At 40.1% G+C, this 26,304-nt stretch overlaps 1 protein-coding gene across 15 annotated transcripts in view; it reads left to right on the top strand.

The window, feature by feature from the left end:
- SGMS1 (sphingomyelin synthase 1) overlaps positions 1-26,304 on the top strand; it is a 279,503-nt gene that overhangs the window by 118,800 nt on the left and 134,399 nt on the right. For 3 of the 15 annotated variants that reach the window (XM_014864351.3, XM_070487761.1, XM_070487793.1), the window contains exon 4: positions 25,113-25,206. The exons of 7 other annotated variants lie outside the window; for them this stretch is intronic. The gene's annotated coding sequence lies outside the window, so the exon portion shown is untranslated. Of the gene's footprint in view, positions 1-9,966; positions 10,118-10,760; positions 10,961-25,112; positions 25,207-26,304 lie in introns of those variants that run through there. 5 more of the 15 variants (XM_070487810.1, XM_070487806.1, XM_070487785.1 and 2 more) reach the window with 5 other exon arrangements.

Raw genomic sequence — 26,304 nt, forward strand, 5'->3', positions numbered from 1 at the left:
TATCTTCCTTAAATAGGACAATTTTACTTTTTTCTCTCCTCTTTGGATCCCTTTTATTTCTATTTCTTGCCTAATTGCTCTGGCTAGGACTTCCAATACCGTATTGAATAAGAATGGCAAGAATGGACATCCTTGTCTTGTTCCTGTCCTTAGAAGGATTGCTTTCAATTTTTCACTGTTGAGTATGATGTTAGCTGTGGTTTGTTGTTTATGGCCTTTATTATGTTGAGATGTGTTCCTTCTCTACTCATTTTATTGAGAGTTTTTATCCTAAATGGATGTTGAATCTTGTCAGATGCTTTTTATGCATCAATTAAGATGATCATATGATTTTTATCCTTCATTTTGTTAATGTAGTATATCACATTGATTGATTTGTGGATGTTGACCCACCCTTGCATCCCTGGAATAAATCCCAGGTGATCATTATGTATGATCCTTTTAATGTATTATTGTATTCGGTTTGCTAATATTTTGTTGAGGATTTTTGCATCTATGTTTATCAGAGATATTGACCTGTAATTTTCTTTTTTGTGTTGTCTTTGTCTGGTTTTGGTATCAGGGTTGTGTTGGTCTTGTAAAATGACTTAGGAAGCACTCCTTCCTCTTCATTTTTTGGGAAGAATTTGAGAAGGACAGGCATTAAATCTTTTGTGAATATGTGACAGAATTTGTCAATGAAGGCGTCTAGTCTTGGACTTTTGGTTTTTTTAGAGGTTTTTGATTACTCTTTCAATCTCTTTACTATAGTGATTGATCTATTCACATTTTCTGTTACTTCATGATTCAGTCTTGGCAGGTTGTATGTTTCTAAGAATTTATCCATTGTTTCTAGATTGTCCAGTTTGTTGGTGAGTAGCTGTTCATAGTAGTCTCTTAAAATCTTTCATATTTCTGTGGTATTCACTGTAATGTCTCTTTTGTTTCTGATTTTATTTATTTTAGCTTTTTCTTCTTTTTTCTTAGTGAGTCTAGCTAAAGGTTTGTCCGTTTTGTTTGTCTTTTCAAAGAACCAGCTCTTACTTTCATTAGTCTTTTGTCTTTTTAGTCTCTATTTCATTTATTTCTGCTAATTTTTGTTATTTCCTTCCTTCTGTTGACTTTGGGCTTCATTTGTTCTTTTTTTCTAGTTCTTTTAGGAGTAAGGTTAGATTGTTTACCTGAGATTTTTCTTGTTTCTTGAAGTAGGCCTGTATTGCTGTAAAATTCCCTCTTCCTACTGCTTTTGCTGCATCCCATGGATTACGGTATGTCTTATTTTTATTTTCATTTGTCTTCAGGTAATTTTTGATTTCTTTGCGGATCTAATAGTTGTTCAGTACTCTGGTTTTTGTCTCTACATATCTGTGATTTTTCCAGCTTCTTTTTTTAGCTGATTTCTAGTTTCCTACTGTTGTGGTCAGAAAAGATGCTTGATATGATTTCAGTCTTCTTAAATTTATTGAGACTTGTTTAGTGTCCCAACATATGGTCTATGCTTGAGAATGTTCCATTTGCATTTGAGAAGAATGTGTATTCTGCTGTTTTTGGATGGAATGTTCTGTATATATCTATCCTGTCTATTAGGTCTAATGTTTAATTTAAGGCCATCCTTGTTGACTTTCTGTCTGAATGATCTATCCATTGATGTAAGTGGGGTGTTAAAATCTCCTGCCACTATTGTGTTGCTGTCAATTTCTCCTTTAGGTCTGTTAATTGCTTTATATATTTTCCTGCTTCTCTATTAGGTGCATATATATTAATAAATGTCCTGTCTTCTTGATGGATTGTTCCCTATGTCATTGTATAATGTCCATCTTTGCCTCTCGTTACCTTTTTGGCTTGAAGTCTATTTTATCTGATATGAGTATGAGTCCACCTGATTTCTTTCGGCTGACATTTGCTGGAGTATCATTTCCATCCCTTCAACTGGAGCCTGTGTTTGTCTTTAGAGCTGAGATGAGTCTCCTGCTGGCAACATATTGTTGGGTCTTGTTTTTTAATCCATCCAGCCATTCTGTGTCTTTCGGTTGGTGAATTCAGTCCATTTACATTTAGAGTGATTTTTGATATATGAAGAACTTAGTACTGTCATTTTATTTTTTGTTTTCTCGTTTCTCTGTATCTTCTTTTTTTATTTTTGTGTTTCTGTATGCCATTTTAGTTTGATGGTTTTCTATGATGTTCTCAGTTTGCCCTTTTTTTATGTTTTGTGTCTCTGCTCTAGATTTTTGTTTTGTGGTTCCCATAAGGTTTATATAAAATGTCTCATAGATAAAATAGTCCTTTTTCTGATGATAGCATCTTATCTTCATTTGCCTATACAGGTTCTCTCCTTTTTTTTTTTTTTAAAGATTTTATTTTTTTCCTTTTTCTCCCCGAAGCCCCCTAGTACATAGTTGTATATTCTTTGTCATGGGTCCTTCTAGTTGTGGCATGTGGGACGCTGCCTCAGCATGGTTTGATGACCAGTGCCATGTCCATGCCCAGGATTTGAACCAATGAAACACTGGGCTGCCTGCAACGGAGCACGTGAACTTAAGCACTCGGCCACGGGGCCAGCCCTGGTTCTGTCCTTTTGCTCTTGCCCTTTTATGTTTCTTTTTTTGGTCACAAATTATGTTGTGAGTTATTTTATGTTGTGAGTTTCTTACCAAATTGAACTAGCTATAGTTATTTTTAATGCTTTTTTTCCCTCTTTAACCTAAGTGCTATAATTAAGCGTTTAACTATCCATTCTGATAACAGTTGCAATTTTCTGATTCTATTTATCACTTTACTCATAAAGTTTTGTGTTCTTTTGCCTTTTTGTTTCAGGTTGAAGAGCCCCTTTCAGCATTTCTTGTAAGGCAAGTCTAGTGTTGATGAACTCCCTCAGCTTTTGTTTGTCTGGGAAAGCCTTTATTTCTCCTTCATATCTGAAGGATAACTTTGCTAGAGTATTCTTGGCTGACAGTTTTTATCTTTTAGTATTTGAGTATGTCATTGTACTCTCTCCTGACCTGTAGACTTTCTGCTGAGAAATCTGCTTATATCATAATGGAGGTTCCTTTGTAGGTTACTGGGTTTTTTTTCTCCTCGTGGCTGCCTTTTTAAAATTCTTTCTTTGTCATTGACTTTTGGCAGTTTTAATACAACGTTTCTTGGAGAAGGTCCTTCTGCGTTGAGATAACTAGGTGTTCTGTTAGCTTTGTGGACCTGTATATCCAGTTACTTACAGAGGTTTGGGAAGTTCTCAGCTATTTTTTATTGAAGTAATTTCTCTGCTGCCTTCTCCTTCTCTTCTCTTTCTGGGATACCTCTTATCCTTATGTTCCCTTTTCTAATGGAGTCGAACAGTTCTCGCAGAATTTCTTCATTGTTAAAAAATCTTAGTTCTCTCTCTTATTCTGCCTGAAGCATTTCTAGATTTTTATTTTCCAGCTTGCTGATTCTCTCTTCCATGTGGTCTGCTCTATTTGCGGTGCTTTCCAAAACATTCTTCATCTCATTTATTGAGTTCTTCAGCTCCAGAATTTGTTTGGTTCTTTTTTTAGAATTTCAGTCTCTTAAGTAAAGTATTCCTTTTGTGCATTAATTTTATTCCTGAGCTAATTGAACTACTTTTCTGAGTTTTCTCATAGCTTGTTGAGTTTCTTCCTGAGAACTGTTTTAAATTCTCTATCAGTTAGATCACAATCTTCTGTGACTTTAAATTTGGTTTCTGGAGAATTGTCATTTTCTTTTTGTGATACTGTGTTACCATGGTTTTTCATGGTACGTGTTGAGTTGTTCCTCTGCTGGTGCATTTGAAGTAGTGAACACCTTTGTTTTTTTTTTTTCTTTGAGGAAGATTAGCCCTGAGCTAACTGCTGCTGATCCTCCTCTTTTTGCTGAGGAAGACTGGCCCTGAGCTAACATCTGTGCCCATCTTCTTCTACTTTATATGTGGGACACCTACCACAGCATGGCTTGCCAAGCAGTGCCATGTCCGCACCTGGAATCTGAACGGGCAAACCACAGGCCGCTGAAGCGGAACATGTACACTTAACTGCTGCGCCACCGGTCTGGCCCCTGAACACCTTTTTTGTTTAGCTAAAGCTTTGTTTACTTTGATTCTAACAATTCGACAGATTGGTAATTAGAGGCCTTTCTTTTGTTTTTCAATAGGTGGTGCTACAGCATAAGTTTTTGGTTTCTCTTTACCTGTGCAACCTCTGGTTATATTTGAGAATGGACGCTTTCCACTCTTCACCACCTCTACCAGAGGTGTTATTGGTGCCCTCCTCACCGCCACTGGAAGTACCAGGATGGCTAGCACCTCCACTGTATCCCAGATTGCCTGAGTCATGATCACTGCCACTGCAGTGGGGGCAGGGGGAAGGTGGTGGTGAGCCAGGGTTGTAGATGCCTTTGTCACGTCTGGGGTTGTCAGGTTTGCGGATGCTGCCACTGCAGGCAAGGACGGTGAACTTGAGGTGTTACTTTTTTTGACTGTCACAAACAGTACTGGAGTGACCATCATTGGACACATCTTGACATAGTTTTCCACATGTGTCCTTAGGAAAATTACACTGAATTGCTGGAATACTAGTATATGTGGGTGGTTGATTTTGAAAGAAGAATTTGAGAATTTAATAGAAAGGAAAAGAAAAGGAATGCTCGATGCTAAAGAAAGGGAGTTCTTTAAAAGCATTGAAGAAGGAAGAGAGCTTTGATTTATGGCTTATTATGTGCCATTCACTGTACTAGAGGGATGACTTCCTTTTTCTCATTTGGTGTTTCACTGTGATACCAAGTTGGTAATGTTGGTAACCCCAATTTATTGACGAGGAAAGTGAGCAGTAGACGTTTGAGTAACTTGCCCCAGGTTGCAGCTCCAGGATTCAGTTCCCCTACATCACCCTGCCTACCTCTGGGACAATGGGGACCCCTTAAAGTTATAGCCCCTACATCTCAGTCCTCCAGTGTGGTCAGCATACTAAAATGGTGAATCTTTGATATGCTTAGATTATTTAGCTCTTTGAATTTTTGAGGGGCTTTTATATGCATTCTCATTTGATTTTTACTTAAAAAAAAAGGCTCACGGAATGAGTGATTATAGTTTTAAACAGAACATTGCTGCCACATAGCACTCTCGGGGACCCATGAGTTACCTAAAGCCTGAGGCAGCTGGTGGCTGGGCTGATAGGGGTGGGGCGAGTCCACTCTCTATGCGAGCATCCCTGATGGCATCAGTTTTAGGAGATTAAGCTGGCCTTATCCTGTCTCAGTCTGAACTAGGTCTTATCATAAGCAGGGAAGCCACTGGTCTGGCGCCCTTGTCAGAACAGAAGTTCACTTGGGAGTTGCCACTCCAGGGTGTCAGTGGATTCGGGTTGAAGCTCCTGAGGATGACATGAGGCCATTTAGGGCTGCTCCTCCAAAAGTTTCCAAGCACCAAGCACACAGAATTGCCAGCATGGTCTGGCCTGGCAGGCAGGCCCAGTGGTGGCCTGGTAAGTGGTGTTATTATACCAGGCTATTGGCTGTTAGCTGGCTAATCTGGGAAGGGGGAGAAGTGGTTGAATTCCACAGTAAATTGACCTGGATGCAGTTAATAGGATTTGCCACAGGGACCATAAAAATCAGGGTGCTGTTCAGGGTGCAGGTGTGAATCCCACGACTCAGGCCTTATTCTACTTGCTTTTGTGTAGAAGTGTGATTGTGTGTGCAAAATTGTGTTTATTGCTGCTCTAGAGTGAGAAGTGTTTGATGAGAGAGTGTCAGAGCCACCCACTTTTTAGCCTGTTTAGCTTGGCTCTGGCTGGCCGGGGCCCAGGGCTTTGGTGTTCCTGGGCTTCTGTGGCTTAGAAGAGCTACATGGGAGTGCAGAGACAAGGGGCTGCTTGTGTGAATTCAGACCACTGGCAGCTGCGAGAAACGAGAGTGATAAAGTCCTTCTGTTTTGCTTTTGCTCAACTCTTAAGGATCCTTTAGGATTTTTATAACATTGCAGTGTTCCTTAGGAAAGCTTGACTTGGGGCATTTATTCTGAGGGTTTTAGGGACCTTCTGTGAGGGGAGGTGCTGTCAGAAGGACAGTCTGACAGGGATGGAGATGTTGGCTGGACCTAGCTGCCAGTGGGCTATGTGATCTTGTGCCAGTCACTTCCTCTCTTTGGTCCTGTAAACTGGGGAGCTTGGACTAGAGCAGCTGAGTGATTTGTACTTGGTACCAGCACTTTGAGTACTGGTACATTTGGTACTAGAACACTGTTTCCTAACTGACATGCTTTGCAGAGGTTTTGGAGCCCGGCAGAGCTGCTTCTGATTCCTGGGTCGCAATGCTTATTAGTTCTGTGAGCCTAAGCAAGTGACCTCACCTCCTTGATCGGATGGGGATCAGGTCACTTGGATCATGGTGTGGCTGCAGACTCAGTTCAGTTAAACAAGGTATTTAGCAGAGTATCTGGCACCTGATAAGGCTGCAGCTAATGGTGGCTACTGTTGACATGTAAACTGTGTGGGATGTGAGAGTCTTGCAGCACTGTCCTTTTATTTCCTGTCGCAGAGTGAGTGACTCCCACTAGCTTTAGTTAAAAAAAAAAAAAAACTTCCAAGTATAGACCAGCTGGAACTCTTTCCCCCGCGGATTTCTGTTTCCTCACATCACTTCAGTTTGCTCCTAGCTGTGTGTCAGTGACTGACCGGCGATGTCCCAGGAGTGGGCAGCTCTGCTTACTGGGCCTCCCTTGTAGAAGACGAATCTATAACAAAATGAAACTGAACACAAACATAGTCTGAATGGCTCACCGTGCAGTTTCTCAATTTGGGACTTCATTAATTCAACATGGCTTTTTCGTAGTTCTTAACTTTTGTTATTAGAAAAGAAATTCGTGAGGCGCAGACAGTGCAGTGGACAAATGCAACTATATATTCTTCTTGAGAGGGAACATGGAAGTGTTGGGGGGGCTTACTCTCTCCCCACATATTATTGAACTCTGCTATTTTTAAAGGCACTGGAGATGCAAAAGTGAGTTCAAATACGGGCCTTGCTGTCATGGAGATTAGTTTATTGGGGCGGGGCAGACATAAAATTATGGCAATAATGATTTAGTTATAGTTGTGATAGTGCTGGGAGAAGTACTGTGTGTAATGGAGGAGTGCATGTGATGGGGAGATCAGGAAAGGCCCCCAGGGGCAATGGGTTTGTCTTAGGTCTGAAGGGTGAGAGGGAGAGTATGCCAAGGGAGGTGAGGAAGGCAGCTCTCCAGGCAGAAGGAAGACATGGGCAAAGCCCCTGGCAGAAAGGAGCTGGGTCCGTTAGAGAAGCTGAAGGAAGGCCAAGGGAGCTTAGAGGCTAGTGAGCTCTGGGGACAGAGGAGCGCGAATGATCCAGAGAGGTAGGTGAGGGCCGAACTGTGCCTGCCCTGCTGGACAGCGTGGATCCAGATTTTATTCCAAAAGCAGTGGGAAGCCCTGAACTCCTTAGAGAAAGGCCATGATATGATTACACAGGTGTGTTTAAACAATCCGTCTGGCTTCCTCGTGGAGAAGAGACTTGAGGGGGCAGAAGGAGCATAAAGGACATAGGGAGGCCAGTGCTGCGGTCACCCAGGATTGTTGCTCTAGTGGGGAGCGGAGATGCATATTTAGGAGGTGCAGTCTACACAACCGCCTGATTGACGGGATGGGGCGGTGGTGAGGGAGAGGAAGGATCCCAGCTCAGTGCCAGTCTCGAGCAGCTGGGAGAAGGGTGGGGCCGTCTGGGCAGAGAGAAAATTTGGGGGTATTGTGGTTTGGGTGGGGCTGGGGGAGTGTCTTCTGGACAGTCTCCTTTCTCTTTGGGGGATGTGCTCCTCCTAATATTGTGTGGCTTGCTCCCCATCTCCCCTAGGCCTCTGCTCAGATGGCCCCTTACTGGGGAGACATTCCACGACCACCACAGTTCCATCAGTCCTGCTGCTCCCTACTCTGTTTTACTCCACAGCACCTGTCACCATCTGACCAACTGCGTATTTTCTTGTTTCTTTAGAGTATGTGTCCTCTTAGGAGGCTGTGACCACCTTGAGGGCAGGGTTTTTTTGTCTGTCTTATTCTCTGTTGTATCCATAGCCCTTGGGACAGTGCCTGGCCTGTGGAAAGCCCTCACCAAATACTCAGGGAGCGAATCATGAGTTTGATTTTGGTTCTGGTTATTGGATCCTTTTTAAACTTGATTCTCTTTTAATTAACTTGAGGCTAGAAAGAGGTGGGGTAATTAGGGGTACTGTTCATTTGACATGTCAAGCCTTTATATTTTCATTTAGTCAGGATGAGTAGAAAAGTTTGGTTTTCTTTTTTCTTTTTATTTTTCCTTGAGGAAGATTAGCCCTAAGCTAACATCCGTGCCAATCATCCTCTGTTTTGTGTGTGGGATACCTCCACAGCATGGCTGATGAGTGGAGAAGGTCTGCACCCAGGAACCGAACCTGCCAACCTGGGCCTCCAGACTGGAGCGATTTCAGCACTTGGCCACGGGGCTGACCTCTTTCTTTCTTTCTTCTTTTTAAATTCACTATTAGATGTGATAGAAGAGAACAGCTACGAAAATATTTGAATATCACATCTTTTTTGCTCTTTACAAATTAATAAAAACATCTAGGCCTCCATCTGATAGATTGTTCAGATTTGGGGGCTAAGTTATAGTATACTGTTACTTCTCTACACTAATTGTTTTTCTTGGGGGGGGGCAGTGACTTTTGGATTGCATCTTTTTTACTTTCAGGGGAAGGGTATGGAGGTGAGGATCAAATTTTCCTTAAAGGAGAAATTTGAGGGCAGCACTGGTTAAAAACCTTCCGTTAGAGATAAATTTTTTGAATCTCTCGGTTTGTACATAGCCAGTAATTTGAAAGGACAAATAATTCAGAAATGTTTCCTAAATGTTTTTGACTTCTGGGAACAAATCAAGTACCATCACTTGTAAAAAGTGAACAGGATCTCTGCTTGTGAAAGAGGAGGCATTATATATAATTGTCACAAGTACAGCTGTTGGAGTCACTTCTACTTGAATACTCCCTCTGTTACGTATTAGCTGTGTAACCTTGTACAAGTTTCTTAATCTTGTTCTTTAAAATGAGTATTACCAAACTGAATTATTATTTGAGGGGTTAGGAGAAGACAAATATTCATTATTGTTACCATTTATAAGCTAACATTGTTGAAGCTATTAGTAAATGGGATTTAAAGGTAGAACTATCTTAAAGAGAACTAAGTGTTGTAGAATATAATTGGTCCAATCCAATGTTCTCCAAACTTGTCAAAGCATAAGAATCTCCTCAGGGTGCTTGTTAAAATATAGATTCTCAGGCACCACCCAGATTTGCGGAACCAGATCTGCAGAGGAGGGGCCTGGGAGTCTTTCAAGGTAGGTAGGGTGATGACATACTCTGGATTTTGTGTGCCTTGGTTTCAGATATTCTACCTGATAGATTTCAGATGTGTGTTTATACTTGTCAGTTTATATCCCAACTTTTAGACGGAAAATATGGTCGCCATTTATATAGGCCATCTTATTTAGAATCTTCTCTCTTGATTAGAGAGGTATAACATGCTTCTGGGTTCCCAGGAACATGAGAGGATGTGTAGCTACAAAACAGCATAGTGTTGGTATAAGTTACCCAGCTTTCTTGGCCTTCTTTCTTTCTAAGACCTTTACCATCTTAGTAACCTGCTCCGTGAAATATATGCAGCGATATGGTCAACATATCTTGACAACCCTGTGTCCTCCTGAGTCTCTGAGGCCTCTGTTCCCTCAGCCTGTCAGAGTGACAGTGAGTGTGGAAGCCGTGTCTGCACGCTGGGGCGACCCCAGGCTTTGTTCATCGGAGGCCGAGCCCGCAGAGCTGTTGTTTCCCCCTGTGAGGGCTGGAACCAGGAAGGAACGTTTCACTTCACTGCACTTAGGACAGCGTGTTTTTAATCAACTGTTCTGGAAAAACAGCATTTTGTTGTTTTCACACAAGCCGGCGAGTTCATTTCCCCTGTCTGGGCCAGGCAGTAACTAATCATTTCCCTATCCGTGGCAGAGGGAGATGAGCCCTGGCTCCTAAAACTTTTACTCCGAGGGCTGAGCTTTCTGTAGACGTTACAAATGGAGTTCACACCTCTTGGAGGAATCCAGGATCTCGTTTTCAGTAAGGTGGTCCTCCGCATGCCGGGTGGGGTGGGGGTGATTGTTCTCTCACATGAGTCTATGAAGAGTTAAAGAATTTTCTCTAGCAGCCATTTTTTATATTCGTCATGGTTTCATGTTGATATTTGACTTCTGTATTTCAGGTGGGATTTAACTGTATCTTTCTGTTTGCATAATCATGGGAGAAATTGATATGTGCTGAGACTCTTATGTAGATGATAAGTTCATCTGCTGACCTGTGACAAATCAATCCACGTTTTGGACCTGTTGTTGAAATTGAAAAGTGGATTTAGATTTATAAATTTGTGCATTTTTACTTGCTTAGAAAAATCCTGTGAGGTCTTGAGGACATCTACCTAAATACCTTTAAAGTGAAGGATCTGGAAATTGAAAGGGAAGGCATTTCTTCATCTTTTTTTGCTCTACTGTTCCCACGTGACAAAATTTTATATCTGCACAGTATTAAGTAGCAGAATCCTAAAATTTTAGGCCTTTAAAAGCAACTCATTAGGAAAATGTTGTGAAATGTAAGCAAATATTTGTTACTCTGTGGGCATACCAAAAGGACTAAACCTTCCAGATAGAACAGGTGGGAGGAGGGGTCGGTGTGCAGGTGTTTGCTTTCTCCTCTCACGGGAACAGGTAGAAGGAAGCAGGCCGGCTCGGGGGACTCTCCCCTGGGCTCCCTCAGGAGCTCGGTTATGGGACGAGCCTGGGCCTGCAGCTTCCTTCCCGCCTTCTCTTGCTGTTCTGTCTTTCCTCATTTGTAAATTTGTGTGGGGAGAGACTGGAGGTGGAAATTCAAGAGTCATCTTTTTACAGGCAGTCAGAGATGATTACCCAGGTAAGTGGTTTCCATCAGTCATAGCCACAGATTGATATCTTGTCAGTGAGAGGCCTCTGGGGGAGGAGGGAGTTTGTGGAAGAATAGCCAGGCACCTGGGCACTCAGGGCCTGTTGACAGTGAGGAGGCAAGGCCCATGCCAGGCATTTCTAAATTGCAAATATAGTACATAGTGAACACAGTCTCTGTCCACAAAGCAAACTTTCTGCTCAAAGAAACAAATTTAAAAAAAAGCAAACAAGGGCCGGCCCCAAGGTATAGTGGTTAAGTTCGGTTTGCTCCGCTTCAGCAGCCCTTGGTTTGGGTCCCAGGTGTGGACCTACACCACTTGTTAGCCATCCTGTGGGGTGAGCCACATACAAGATAGAGGAAGATTGGCACAGATGTTAGCTCAGGGCGAATCTTCCTTAAGGAAAAAGAGGAGGATTGGCAACAGATGTTAGCTCGGGGCAACTCATCCTCAGCAAAAAAAAAATTTTTTAAATATTAAAAAGAAAAATTAAAAAATGGTTCCTCCGTTCCCCCAGCAAACATACATACATACAATGAAAATGGACAATGAAGCAAGATGCAATTTTAATTTTGTTAAATACCCATACTTAAAACTGTAATTGTTTATGTAATTATGTCTAATTGTCTAAAAAATAGTCGTAAGATTTTTTTTTTGTTACGGTTTTAATGACACCATGTATTTTAACATCTCACCACATTACCTAACCTCTTTGAAAGTGGGATTCCTATTGTATCCTTTTTTTAAAACTTCTATGACACTGGACATGGCATCTTATAAAGACTTAGAGACGAGACGACTTGTTGAATTGAAGTGTGACTCAGTCCATTTATGTAGGTGGAATTCTGCACTACTTGCTTGTGGGTGTTCACATATTCATGATGTTTATTTACAAGCTGTTTTAGCTCAAGAAGTGCCTGCTAGTTTTTCTTAGTCTGTGTGTGAATCATATGGAATTATCTCTGCAAATTAATTTCCTTAATTAACCCAGAGAAGAGGGGAAAATCAAACAAGTTTCATTAAGTGCTCTGCCTGTGGTAATTTAAAAATGTAACAAAGTACCTTTATATAGAATACAAAATTTTGTTTAAAATTATTAAAACAGATGATTATAAATAGTTGTCATTTAATTTTCAGATAATTTAGAGCCCTATTTTTATTTGTGTTAGAATGATAGGCTGTGGACTGGCTTCCCTCCCTCCCTTCAGTCCTCAGCATTGAAGGACCGTCCATGGGAGGTGCTGTGAATGGACAACGGAGAGGAGTTCCTCCATGTGGAGGGAGGGACTCATGAATGGGGGCCCATAGCAGGGAAGCATAGGTGTTCTTGCCAGAGTATAAATCAGAAGAGAGGATGACAAGAGATGAATGAGGCTGGGGCACTCCATGAAGATCCTGGATGTCTGCAGAGAATTTTTTTTTTGGTGAGGAAGATTAGCCCTGAGCTAACATCTGTTACCAGTCTTCCTCTTTTTTTTTTTTTCTCCCCAAAGCCCTAGTATATAGTTGTTTATCCAAGTTGTAGGCCATCTAGTTCTTCTATGTGGGATGCTGCCACAGCATGGCCTGATGAGCAGTGTGTATGTTGGTGCCCAGGATCCGAACCGGCAAACCCTGGGTTGCCGAAGTGGAGTGCATGAACTTAACCACTCGGCCTTGGGGCCAGCCTCCTGCAGAGTTTTGACTTATTGTTTTGATATTAAGCAGGAAGTGACAAAATACAATTTCTGCTTTAGGAAGATCTCTTCCGCACTGTTTTGGATAGTGGACTGAGGGCCAGCCACACCAGCAGTTGCGGATACAGTTGCTCTTCCTTAGCCCTGCCTGTGCCTGTCTCTCCTTTATTTCCTTGGAAGCATTTGTCACCAGAGCATACACTATGCTTTGTTTATTTACTTGCTCATTGTCTGCTTTTCCTACCTAGAGTGTAGACTGTTCAAGGGCAGGAGCATGCATGTTTTCCTACTGCAGTGTCTTCAGTGCCATCAGAATGCCTGTCAAGTAACAGGTGTTCAGTAAGTATTCATTAACCAATCAAATGCATGAGTCAGTTTCTGAACTCAAAGCGTGTCATTGTTCTCCCCACAAATTGATTCAGTATGGAAACTGGACAACACCTTAAACAAGGCATGAAATTAACATCACCAGTAAGGGACAGTGGGTGTCACCTGCTTCTGGATGTTTTGCTCTTATGTGGTACCTCAGCCAAGTATGTAGCATGTGAACATAATCCTGAAGAAACACCAGAGAAGTCCAAAATGAAGGATATTCTCTAAAATAACTGGCATATATTCTTCAAAAATATCAGTGGCATGAAAGACAAAAGCTGAAGAACTATTTCAGTTTAAGGGAGACTAAAGAGATGTTTGTGATCCTGGGCAAAAGAAAACTACTGTGAAAGACATTAAGACAATTGAAAATATGCAAATGGAGCAGGGAAACAGGTTTCCGGTGAGAGAGCACTTATATCTAATTTAGTTCTCTGGATAAATTGTCAGGATTCACAAGCCACATCTCTGGGTCACTTGAGCCGTGCCTCAGGACCCAGGGCAGCAGTTGAAAGCTCTGCAGAGGCGAGAACAGTGGAGTGGGATTCGAGAGACCTGGCTTCCAGTACTTCCAGTACAGGCTCTGCTGCCAAAGCTGTGTGACCATGGTTCCTTCTCAGAGGTTGGAGTCCTGAGGTTCAGAGACACCCTAGCTGTTACATAGCTATGCATCTGAACAGCAGATCTAGTTCCAAAGCTGTGAGTGCTAGGCAGAGGCCATAGGGACACCCAAGGATTTACTGTGGCTGTCTCTGGGGGTGGGATTCAGATTTCAAAAACCAATGAAAAGGGAAAAAGTAAAGACAGTGACTGACAGGATACCCTATTTATTAGCATTGACATTCTCACTTGTTGGCTTCTTCTTGGTGGTCAAATTACAGTGAAAACTCAGAGGGAGGTGGAGGTAGAGAGAAATACCAAGTAGTCAAAACATACACTTTTGGGGAAAATGTACAGTCTTTCTGTCTTTTGGAGTGGTGAAGCTCATTTCAGCAATTTATTTTATAGGGCATGTTTTGTCATCAGTAGCGTTTCAGGCCAGTTCCTTCTACCTGGCTCCAGCGATCACTGAGACCCAGTGATGAGAGCTACTCATCATATCAACATGTACTTTCCTAGGATTGGTTAAAGAGTTTGTGGGGGGGTTGGAATTGGGCACCCCAAAATGTGTCTCTTTGGCATGAGGATTATTTGGGGCTGGTTACTTTTAAAAACTGCAGACATGAGAGAAACTCTGAAAAGTGGAATTTACTTACCCTTTGTAAGAGACATTTACATTTGTAAGGGAAATCTCCATCTGTAAAGGTGTCTCCTTCTCTGTACCAAGAAGAAGCGGGGATGACCTTATCTCTAGAAACTCTTATCAATGCAGAAGGCAAGGACTTAAGTCCCCTTAATAACCCCACTCTTGTTTGCTGTGCTTTTCTGGTAATCTCCCATAACTGACTCCCTCCACCCCCACCTTCTTTGCCTTTAGCTGAGGGTGGTGTTTGAGATGAGAACCTCTGCCATTTTGGCGAGTTGCTCAGTTTTCCTGAGTCTCTCCCGTGTGTATGTGTTATAAAGCTTTGTTTGATTTTCTCCGCTTATTCTGTCTCGCGTGAGTTTAATTCATAGCCCAGCCAGAAGGACCTAGAGTGGGTAGAGGAAATGTCTTCGTCTCCAACAAGTTCTTTGAAAAATGAGCTGGGATCCCTTGCTAAATCTCAAACTACCAAAGAAAGATTTAAAAATTACATACCCACATGCCTTAATTACTGAAATTAGAAAGTAATTTTAAAGTATTTTAATGTAACAATGATTGAAACAGTTTCCTGGATAAACCTGAACTAATAAACCTAAACAAATGACATTATCAGGGCATCCCGCTGTTTTGAACCACTTCTTTTGGGTGGGTGGGAGAAAGAGGTTAGTACGAGCTTATATCAGCCAAGATGGACAGATGAAGACAGTCCAGAAACCTGAAGCTGGTAACATAATTAAGGTTTGGAGTGTTATTTTACATAAGTATTTCTCAGTGGAGTATATAAATAAAGTAACGTGTCAAACTTTAATGAGTAATTTAAAATGCATTATAATATTAATGGAACCTGAATCAGAATTCCTATGTAGAGATTAAAAGTGTTGATAAATGTAAAGTGCTTAGAAAAATGCCTGGTGCACACACACGTGTAAGGGGTCTTGAAGGGTTTTGATGATGAATTATCACCCTTTTGATTTAACTTTTATTTTTAAAATTTATTTCCATTTATTTGATTTGCTTAGATGTGAAGTGTGCATATATCTTCTTTTACAACTGCTTCAGGTTCCCAAGTATTTTCTATTTTGCTGTAATTTATTGTAAGTCCACAGAAACAGAAGTAACTAACAGCAGTTACTTGGTGGGAATTTGAGTTAAATGATTTCTGAGTCTTTCCTTCAGGTCTGTGAATTTAAATGAGAAGCCAGATAAAGATGCAAAGTAAAAGATACCTAGACAGTCTTCAGCTGATCAGGTTGTTTAGTCCATGCATTTAGCCAAAGCCATGCATTTCAAAGATAGCCATTTGGCATAAACTCTCATTAAGTAACCTAGAGGACAGAGAAAAACAATCTTGTCTCATAGTGTGCTCTACCTTTTTGGTATAACTAGATTAAGTATAATTTAAAGTATGTGACAGTCATGTTACCATTTTTCAAACTGTGAAAAAAGGTGCAATTTTGTGCTATGCTACCACTGCTTAGTTTTTGACATCCTGCCTACTCTGGAGAAGAATATGTATGTTGATATATTTATATGTAAGAAAATGCTATCTTGGCTACAATGACTGGCTCTTAGGTTTGAGGAAAGTATGTATAACTTGTATAGAATAATATTATCTGAACAAATGAGGAAAGATTATGTATATGTAAAATGCTAAGTATGAGATCTTTTTGTGACTTACCTTTCAGTTGCATTCTAGTAATAATGAAACCTTCTTCCTGATCATCATCTGTCAGTCTTTTAGTGCTTATTAGATACTAGGTACGTGCTAAGCACTTTATACAATTTTGCAATTTAATTCTCCCCACTTCTTTAAGAACTGGGTATTCACAGCTCCATTTCACAAATGAGGAAACTGAGGTTTAGAAAAGGTACTTTACCTACCTCAAAAGTGACAGTTTCAGATTTGAATACAGGATGATTTTGTGTCCAAAGCTTTTAAAATAAATCTTGGCTGCTTTATTAAAATTACCTTTCAGAAGATAAATATTCAGCATACTCATGAGAATCAGGTTTGTTAACATTCTTAGCCGATTGCTTAGGTGAGGCAAAAGTTTAATTCAGTTAACCAGTTTTAAAGTTAAAAAAATAAAGAATTGCCAATAGGATGGCTGCTATCAGAAAACCCTAGAAAATGCTGAGTGTTGACGGGGATGTGGAGAAATTGGAATCCCTGTGTATAGTGGAAATATAAAATAGTGTAGCCGCTATGGAAAACAGAATGGTGGTTCCTCAAAAAATGAAAAATAGAACTACCATATGATCTGGAAATCCCAGTTCTGAATATATACCCAAAAGAATTGAAATCAGGATCTTGAAGAGAGATTTGCAGCCTCATGTTCATAGTACCATTTTTCTCAATAGCCCAGAGATAGCCCAAATGTCCATTGATGCATGAATGGATAAACAAAATGTGATGTATACACACAATGAAATATTTCTCAGTCTTAAAAAGGAAGGACATTCTGACACATGCTACAACATGAGTGAATTTAGAGACATTATGCTAAGTAAAATAAGCTAGTCACAAAAGGACAAATACTGTATCATTCCACTTTTTTGAGGTACGTAGAGTAGTCAAAATTATAGAGACAGAAGTAGAATGGTGGTTTCCAAGGACTGTGGGGAGGGGGAACGTGGGGTTATTGTTTAATGGGTACAGAGTTTCTGTTTGGGATGATGAAAACGTGCTGGAGATGGATGGTGGTGATGATTGCACAACAGTGTGGATTTTCTTAATGCCACTGACCTATATACTTAAAAGTGATTAAGATGGTAAATTTTATGTGTATTTTACCGCAATTAAAATTAATGGCTAAAATAAGGAAAAAAGGGGGGTTGAAGTGATAGGCTGTGAACTTCACCCTCCAAAGGATAAAAGGGATTTTTATTCCAGTCACATATTTCTCAAGTTGTTATTCCAGTCCACCCAACTAGCATTCATTAGCAAAGGAAAGGTGGTGGGAAATCATGGAACCCTTGAATTTTATTTCCCTAACTCTTAAGTTGCTTGAAGTCTTCCTTCTCTTCAACGTGTCCAATGCAAAATGAGTGGGCTTCTCTTAGAAATTGAATTCCCTGCAGGGTAGTATCAGCGTACTTTCACTCTGAGTGTTTTAGCAGTAGCTTTCTCATCCCGAGAGGAAAAGTAAAGTGCAGAACGAACTTGGGGCTCGCATTCAAATAGGTTAAACAAGATATTTCCAGAGTGAAGCTTGTAACCAAGAGTCATGCTTTTCAGTGACCCAGTGTTAGATGATCCACGGATGAATCATCTGGTCTGAACTGGTCAACTCAAGGATGTGGAATTAATCAATACCCAGTTACCTTTTGGTTTTTCTTACAGTCTCACTGGTTCCATTCAGCTCCATATGGAAAAGTTTAACGTGATACAACAGTGAAGCCGTGTTGTCGTGTCTTCCAGCTATAACACAATTATGGGTTGTATGGACCCATCTATGAAAAGATGGGTCCCAATGTTTCTTGTTGGTCGACAGTTATTTGAGTTGTCACTGTGCAGGTACTAGCAGTGTAGTGATGAATGGAGCTCACACTCTAGTGCAGAATGGTTCTTATTAGTTTTCTTCCTATTGTAAGTGTGAAAAGTTTAACAAAGGAGTATTGGGAGCATCTGGCAGAGGCCTTTATCTTACTTTGTGGGGAGAGGTATGGGTGGAGCTAAAGTTCTTCTAGTTAATGGTGGGTAAAGTGCGACCTGGAGAGGTTTACATGGAGGCTTCTGGACTTCATTCTAATGGAAGCGGGGGGCCGTTGTCACTTTTAATGGGTAGAGGAGGATGCAGGTAACCAGGATGATCTCACCCCTCTTTGCTTTTAAGGTCACTTTTACTACTGAGTAGAAGCTAGAGTGCAATTAGGGAGACCAAACAGGAGGCTGCTGCAGTGTCATGCCTACGGATGATGGCAGTGATATTAGCTGACACACATGAAGGGCTACCTATGTACCAAAAGCTTTACGTGCCTTATCTTCACCTAGCTTTGTGAGCTATAGTTGGGTGGCATTACCAGTATCATTTTGCAGATGAAGAAAGTGAGGGGCAGAGAGGCTAAGCAATTTGTTTAAGATCACACGGCTTGTACTGAATGGATCCAGCATGGTAGGCAGGCCTAGGTGCTGGTAGGGAGTTGGTTTTTTCCTCCCAAAACCATGTGATGACCAGGAATGTGGTGTAAGAGGGTCCAGGGGTGATTGATTGCCTTTAAACTGGAGTCTAGGAGCCATGGGGCAGCTCTGGCCGCGTCTCTTTCTTCTTGGGATAGATGACCACTGTTGTCCAGTATCAGCCGGGCTGGCCTGAGTTTTGTGGAGGAATGGGCCAGTTGAGGGCATTTGCTAGTGCTGTGTGCGCCCAGGTGCCTGGCTGCTTTTCTGGATGGTGGTAGTGGTGAGGGTGATGGCATGGTGTGGGGGGTGGCAGAGTACACAGTGTGATTCTGTTTAGTGAGCCAGCTGTACATTGATATTTATTGACGTGAGCAGGTTCCGCCAGTCCCTTAGGCATTTGGCTGGTGGATAAAGAACAGCTGACAACCAGAAGAGTGCTTTTTGTGGTGTTTACCTTATGCAAGACAGTGTGCTTGGCGTTACAACCTGCTTGACAATGAAGGCAGCGAGAAATTTAAAGCCATTAAAGAATTATTTATTCCAGAATAAAAACAGACTTTTCAAATGTTTTGTAGGCCTATTTCCCACAGGCATCTGTGGAAAGTATATGCCTCATCTGCTAACATTTAGGAAAGGTGGTTATGTCAGCAGTTTTGTGGAGAAGCAGGGGACTGTAATTTTCTGCTTTGTTTTTAAAAATCTACCTGCCTTTGTCATGCTTTTCATTTAATACATTAGATTCAGTATTAAGGGAAAACTGACAGGCAGGGAGCATCTGGTCTTCTACTTTTTAAAAAGAAGTTAAATAGTTGCTTTTCTTTAAAATTAAAACAAAATACATGCACAAGATTTTAAAAAATTCCCTAAGCAACACAGAAGGATATGGAAAGTGAAAAGCATTCCTTGCGTTCCAGTCCTCCCTTGCCTTCCCCAGAGATAATTTCAGGTTTCTTGTGTATTCTTCCATTATGTTCTATGTGCATACAAACGTATTCTGCATACAATATGCACACTATTCCATGATTTGCTCTTTTCATTGTAAAATACTTCTTGCAGATGATTACATATCAGCACATGTAAGTCTATCCCAGTTGTTTTAATAGCTACACAATTCAGTGTATGGAGTGACCAGAATGTAACCAGCCCCATTTAGACCTTAATGCTTTTACAAACGATATTGAGAGGTATGTCTTTATATATCCTTTGTTATTAACTTCTCCATCAAAGTATACATACATTTAAAATCTTAGGAAGCTTACTTGGGCTTTGTAAAGCTGGAATTTGAACACCTACTGTGTGAATGACCCGTCATGTTTTAGAATTTAGCTTGATTAACATAGCTTCCATCCTGCCAGCAATTGTGAAAAGGTGGTGATTAAATACATCACATCTGTTTAAGCATTTCCTTCAAAAAGTAAGGTATTTCAACCAAATGTTATTTCAGGCATTTACAATTTAATGGCTTTGCCATTTAATCCTCTAGACTATTAATTATATTGTGGGACACACCTGGAAACCTCTGTATATACTGTGCCTCATTAGTCATTGCTATTAGTATGTCTTTAAAAAACAGCAGCATCACAGCAGCAAAACACTAGCTTGCAGATTTGTTTGAAAGACAGTTTGTTAAAATGTCGATTAATATCAGCAATGAATAGGCCCTACTCCTTTTTACTCATTGTTATTGTCTGGGTGATCTGAGATGGGTATAGTTACTGAGCTTTTGAACGTGTGTATCTAGGTTCTGTAATGTGGTCTTGAGTGGCGATGGAGTGGGAGCACCCACTGAGCACCTATATTACCCTGCACTAGTAATAATAGCTCACATGCATGGAGCCACTACTCGTCAAGCCCTGTCAAAACGTTTTTCTTGAGTTTTCTGGATAAGAAAACTAAAGAAGTTAAGCTGAACACGCAAGGGCCCACAGTTTGTAAGTGTAGAGCCAGGATTTGAACATGGTCGTTTACTCCAAGCCCACAACATCATATTACACATTAGTCTCCAAAAGAACCCTTTGAGGTTGGTAATAATATTCCCATTTTACCTTTGAGGAGCTTGAGGCTTGGAATTAAATGACTTAACCATAGATCATTAAAGGTCACACAGCTAAGGAGAAACTGTGTGGTTTGAAATCCAGATTCTTCAGTGTTACAGTTATTATGTAAGGCAGGACCTCATGTGCAAGCCTGTCCTACATATTTCAGGATATTTACCTTCCCTGGAACCCACACAGTAAGGGCCGGTAGGGACCCCCAATGACTGCCACCAAAAATGTCCTCACGTATTCCTAATGTCTTCTACTAGGTGTCATATTTACATTTCTTAATTTCAAACTTGTCTCTTACCATTATACCACATTGCCTCCCATGGCAATTTTTCAATCAACAGTAATCAAACTCGACTCTTCCTCATAATTTGGAATAGTTAGAATAATTGTAAATGCAAATCATTTCATTACAGAATCACAGATGAGAGATAGCATCTCACTCAACTTCCTATTTTGTAGATTACACACACACACACAAACACGCACACAGACACACATATGCTACTCACACAGAGGCACAGAGATGGCAGAAAAGACTTTCTCAAAGTCAAAAAATAAATTGGCAGCTGACTGGACTCAACCCCTATCGAGGTGAAGGCCATTTCTTCGAATTTCCAGTTTGCTTCAGGCAAATGTGTTTGACTGAGCTGTGTTTATTTTCTAATGAGTGATTGTGACCTTTCAAAGGGAGGCGTTTGGAAGGTTGATGTAACTGAGTTGAAACAGCACACCACGGAACTGCAGGACCAGCTGTGGCTATTTTGGACAGGTTTTTTCGAACTTGGGCTTTCCCTTAAGCAGTTTTATAATGCTGACAAAACTAGGGGCTCAGGATAAGACTTGCCACTTTTCCCCTAGCAGGTGTTTGTGCAGTCTCCCCCAGAACGTAGTGGAATAAGAGGCAGGTTGAATGATCTCACATATACTAATCCTGATGGTTCCCATCAGGACTTTTGGTAAATGAAAAATGTTATTGTTTGAGAACATTTACTTGTTGCGAAAATTTATTGAATGCCTATCATGTAGGAGATGCAGTTTTAAGTTCTGTGGATGAATTGCATATAGATTTTGCCTGTTGTTTATGGTGCCAATTATTTCCATGCCCTTTCTGTATCTTCAATAAAAGATAATTTAAAAAGATTGCTTGCCTACATCCACTTGGGTAACCAGACAACTGTAGTATCCATTGCATAGGAACAGGATTAGATGTTAGTTCTGGTAAATGTAACCTCTCTTTGCCTGATGGTTTCGGCCTCTTTCATTTAGTAGTATGCCTATAGAATATGAAATGTGTTTTTTCGAATAGATCTGATGAAGAAGTTGATTCATTATGCAGGGAAGATCATCAGATCATTATATGTTTTTTAAAAAGCATCTTTAAGCTCACAGAGTTGCTTGGGCCTCAAATTTGGGTCATGGTTAATCACTTAAGCCACAGAGCTTGAGGAAACTATGACCAGTGCAGAAATGTTTTCTGATGAATGATGGCAGAGGATTTGCAGGTGTTGAAGTAAATCTTCCCCAAATATCCTTATACTAATTCAGAGGTGTTGAGAGGCATTTCTTACTGACTGTGGCAAAGAAAAGTTCATTGAAACTGTTGACATAGACCTTTCATTACTGATTAAGAAATAACAGAGGTGGTTTTGAAATCACCCAAGTCATAGGAACAGGAAAATGAATCTCCTCCTCCTCCTCCTCCTCCTTGTTACATGGAAGGTAGGGATATTACTTGGGAAAAGCCTGTTGGAATTAATGACTCCCTTGGCAGACACTTAGACTGATTGAGAGCTGTTTTATGTCTCTTTTACTTTCATGAGGGAGAGACCACTGATTAAAAAGCTTCATATTGGAGAACTTAGGAAAACAAACCAATAGAACAGAACAGATTTAGGGCATCTTCTGGGGTCATTCACCCTGATTTGTGTTCGTGTCATTTGCACTCATAGCTATAGCATGTTACACTTATTGATATTCTTAATGATGACCTTGACTCATGAAGATCCTGTGAAATTGGGTTCTAGGGATTCTTGTTTAAAAAAATTAGGAAATAACCGTAGAAGTGTATTTAAGGAGATAGGAAAACGTTTAGGACGCACTGTGAGTGAAAACAAGTTACAAAATAGTATGTGTATATATCCTCAGTTGGGTAAAGCCCAACTATGTTTACCAAAATTTTATGAGTAAACTTGGGTAACTCATAATATAAGGAAATAAATGTTATTAGAAGTCGGACAGAAAATTGTAATTCTCCACAAAGCAGTGAGTCATCTATCTCTCAAAAAAGAGGGGTAAGCAGCAAAGATGTAGAAGGTTATTTAATGGTTTAATAGCCTGGAAACGTCCGTATGTCGTGACATGAAAAGTGATTATGAAACAGTGTGTATAGTTCTGAACTTATAAAATGAATGAATTTATAAAACGAGAAGTATACAAAAGTATGTATAAAAAGTATACAGAATATACAAAAGTATACAAAAATTATACAGAAAGTAAAAAAGTATTTATTTAACACTATGTATACATCAGTGGATCAAACAGAGATTCCTGTCCTTGCAGTGCCCCAAAAAGGGACTGGAAAGAAATATTTCAGAGTGCCAGGTGCTTCTGACTGAGGACTAAGGTTATTGGTAATTTTTCTTGTCTGCGTTTATCTTTATTTTCTAATATCATTCAAAGAACATCTATTACTTTTGCAAACAGAGGAAAAGTAAGAAATATATAATACATTTCAGAAAGATTTTCACTTTCTAAAGGAGGAAACAAAAAATACAGCCCAGAAAGTCACTTTTCTTTTATCTGGGCACTTAAGTCTCCATTATATTGTTTCATAACGCAGCCATTTGAGAATTTTTGTTTTCACCTGGGCCTCCTAAAGGAGGCGATGCTTTATTAGCCCATGGTTGTTACTATAATGATGCAAACTTAAGACATCAGGGAAGTGAGTGAGTAGAGGAATGATTCTTGGGCTGTTCTTCAGGTCCTCAGATGACACTTGGGTGGCGAAGCTCCCTTTGTCTTTGCGTATGGCTGGCCTGGATAGACATTTAGTTTTTGGCTGAAGAATACTCCCAGTGGAGGAAACTCAACAGCTAAGCTAAGTGAATGCTTTTCACTAGGATATTAACTTCCAAGGTGTGGTCCTTGGAGTTCTGGGAAGCAAGAGATAGTGTTTTACTGCAGCCCATTCTTGGTGATTCTCAGTGTTCATTAGCCTCTTCAAGGTTCTGAGAAATTCTGGAGCAAAGAAACAAAGGTAATTGCAGCCAAAGAAGGATTTTCAGTGGAATTTGACTGACATCTCGGGAGTGAGGAGCAGGGTGGATGGGGCCCTGAAGGGAAAGAAGAGGAGGAGGAGGAGGAGACTTCGCTAATTGAAGGGGGTTCCTGGACAGATCTGAGAGTAACGTGAAACTTTGACTTCTTCAAACCTAAGGATGTAGTTTCAACAGGGGCAGTTTTATATGTGCATGAATCTTTAAGTGGTTTCCTGAATACATCGTTGAGCCTTGTAAAGCATGTTTAAATCACATTTTGTAAATTACATAAATAAATTACTATTTTTAGTCTTGGAAGGCGACTTGTTACTTGCAAGAATCTTTGTGATTTCTGCTGTATAAATTCTTAATGTAAATGTATTTTCATGCATCAAGTTTACTTATATCAAGAAACTCCTCGGTTGATTTTCAGCTGATGGGTTTTCTGATAACATTTAGGAAAGTGAATGATACAATTAACCTCCTACTCACTGTTTCTGTAAAGTAGAATCATTTGGCCCTATTTTATGCTTAAAGTGCGTAGTTTTCCTTCAAAGAAGTTGTGTCAAGGGATGGGTAGGGCACCCTAAACTCCTGTTTGGGGGAGTTTAAAGGTTCTGAGAGTTTAAAAAATTTTGCTTACATCTGTGCACCTTGCTTTGCTAATTTAGATGTATAGCTATTTAGCTCAGAAAACTTAAGGAAAAGGGTAACGGGTTAGAACCAATATTATTATTTTTTTCTGAGTAGATGGAGTTGCTTCTCTGTCTAGGTTATGTGTTCGACTTGTCTTCATTGCATGGATCTGACTGTATTTTTAACTATGGTTTTTCACATACACACATCTATCTTCTACATGCATTTACTTGGATTTTATTTACATTGTATCCATTAAGAAGTGGATGTGTGATATACATCTATGCAACTGGAATTCAAGGCTTTATGTCAGTTGTTACCCACTGATGTACATAAAAGACTAAGAATGTAACTTGCTTTACTGGTGAAATTGCAGTGATGTCACTGCCATTTGCTTATTACCACCTGTGTCACTCTGTCTGATTTGCAAGGATCTGACTCCGAATAGCACGGACCAGTTATTCATAGCCTGGTGGGTTATACCCTTACCGGTTGCTGTGAATGATAGATAGCAAGCACTTTTCTAGCTATTTATAATGGAGTGATTTTTTAAAATGGATCATCATTGCTAAAGAGTAATTTTCAAAAAGTTAAAAAATATGCTGCACGTAGATATAAAATGAACATGTATCATAGATTTATTTAACTCAATGAGGGAATTAAAGAATAATTTAAGAACTGAAGAAAAAAAGCAGGAATGCTGAAATATATTTATTAATAGATAATAAAATTGATTAAAAAAAGAACAATAAAATGAAATGTTTTGGGTTATCTTTTCTTCCAGGCAGAAATCAAATTTTGTTTGCATTGCTATGGATAAGAATTATTTGGAACTACTGCCAGTTTTACAGAGTTGTGAAATAGACAGTCAGTCAAAGGTACGTAGCCCTGTTGACTCAGATAATTCCCAGAGGTCCCTCTAGACAAGGTCTAGCACTCCAGTGAAGACACCTAGGAATTTCTTTTGCCCATTTCAAAATCTTGGACAATTTCTCCTGACATCATTTTAAAAATAATTCTTGAGCAATTTCATTCATTGAATGCTTACAGTTTTATTTTTTAATTAAAAAAAAAATTTTTTTTTGAGGACCATTAGTCCTGAGCTAACATCTACCACGAATCCTCCTCTTTTTGCTGAGGAAGATTGGCCCTGAGCTAACATTCATGTCCATCTTCCTCTACTGTTTTATATATGGGACACCTGCCACAGCATCGCTTGATAAGCAGTGCCATGTCCATGCCCGGGAGCTGAACCTGTGATGAACCCTGGGCTGTTGAAGCAAAGCCTGCAAACTTAACCACTGTACCACTGGGCCGGCCCCTGCTTACAGTTTTAGACTGAGATAAATGTTCTTCTAATTTGTTAAAACCTGAGTGACAAGAATATATAAGATAGGTATTTGGATTTCCAAATGTTACCATTCTCACCCCTCCCCACCCCAAGTGGAATATTGAAAATATTATGGCGAAGGTGGCAGCACCATTTCTGATCTCAATATTTTCTCTAATGACTAATTGAATAACACTCTGTCTGCTTCTTAGTTTCTTTAAACTAAGGGAGAGTCAGGGCATTGTAGTATCATTGTATATTTTAAAAGAAAAATAGAACAATTGAAAACAGTATGAAAAATTCTAATATTCTATGCATATATCGCTAAAATGGGATAGCCTGGGAAGTGTGGAGCATTTTAAGAATTTTTAAAGGAAAATTTGTTACTTCTAATTATGAATTCAATAGGATGAGAATTCATCATGTGACACCCCAAGTAGCAGAGGATGTTTTCTATCGCTGCCCAAAACTGTTTGCCCAAAAATAGAGTCTTCCTTGGTCTGAAAGGGATGTGTTAATATGACAGAGACTGCCTGTACTGAGATTATAAGCCATAGAAGAGAATTTAGACACCTTCTTATAAATTGACCTTATAGTTTATAGGTGAGAAACCTGAAGTCCAGAGGAGAGAGGAAGTTGAAAATAT

This window comes from Equus asinus, chromosome 2 (genome assembly GCF_041296235.1).
Source record: "Equus asinus isolate D_3611 breed Donkey chromosome 2, EquAss-T2T_v2, whole genome shotgun sequence".
Lineage (NCBI taxonomy): Eukaryota > Metazoa > Chordata > Mammalia > Perissodactyla > Equidae > Equus > Equus asinus.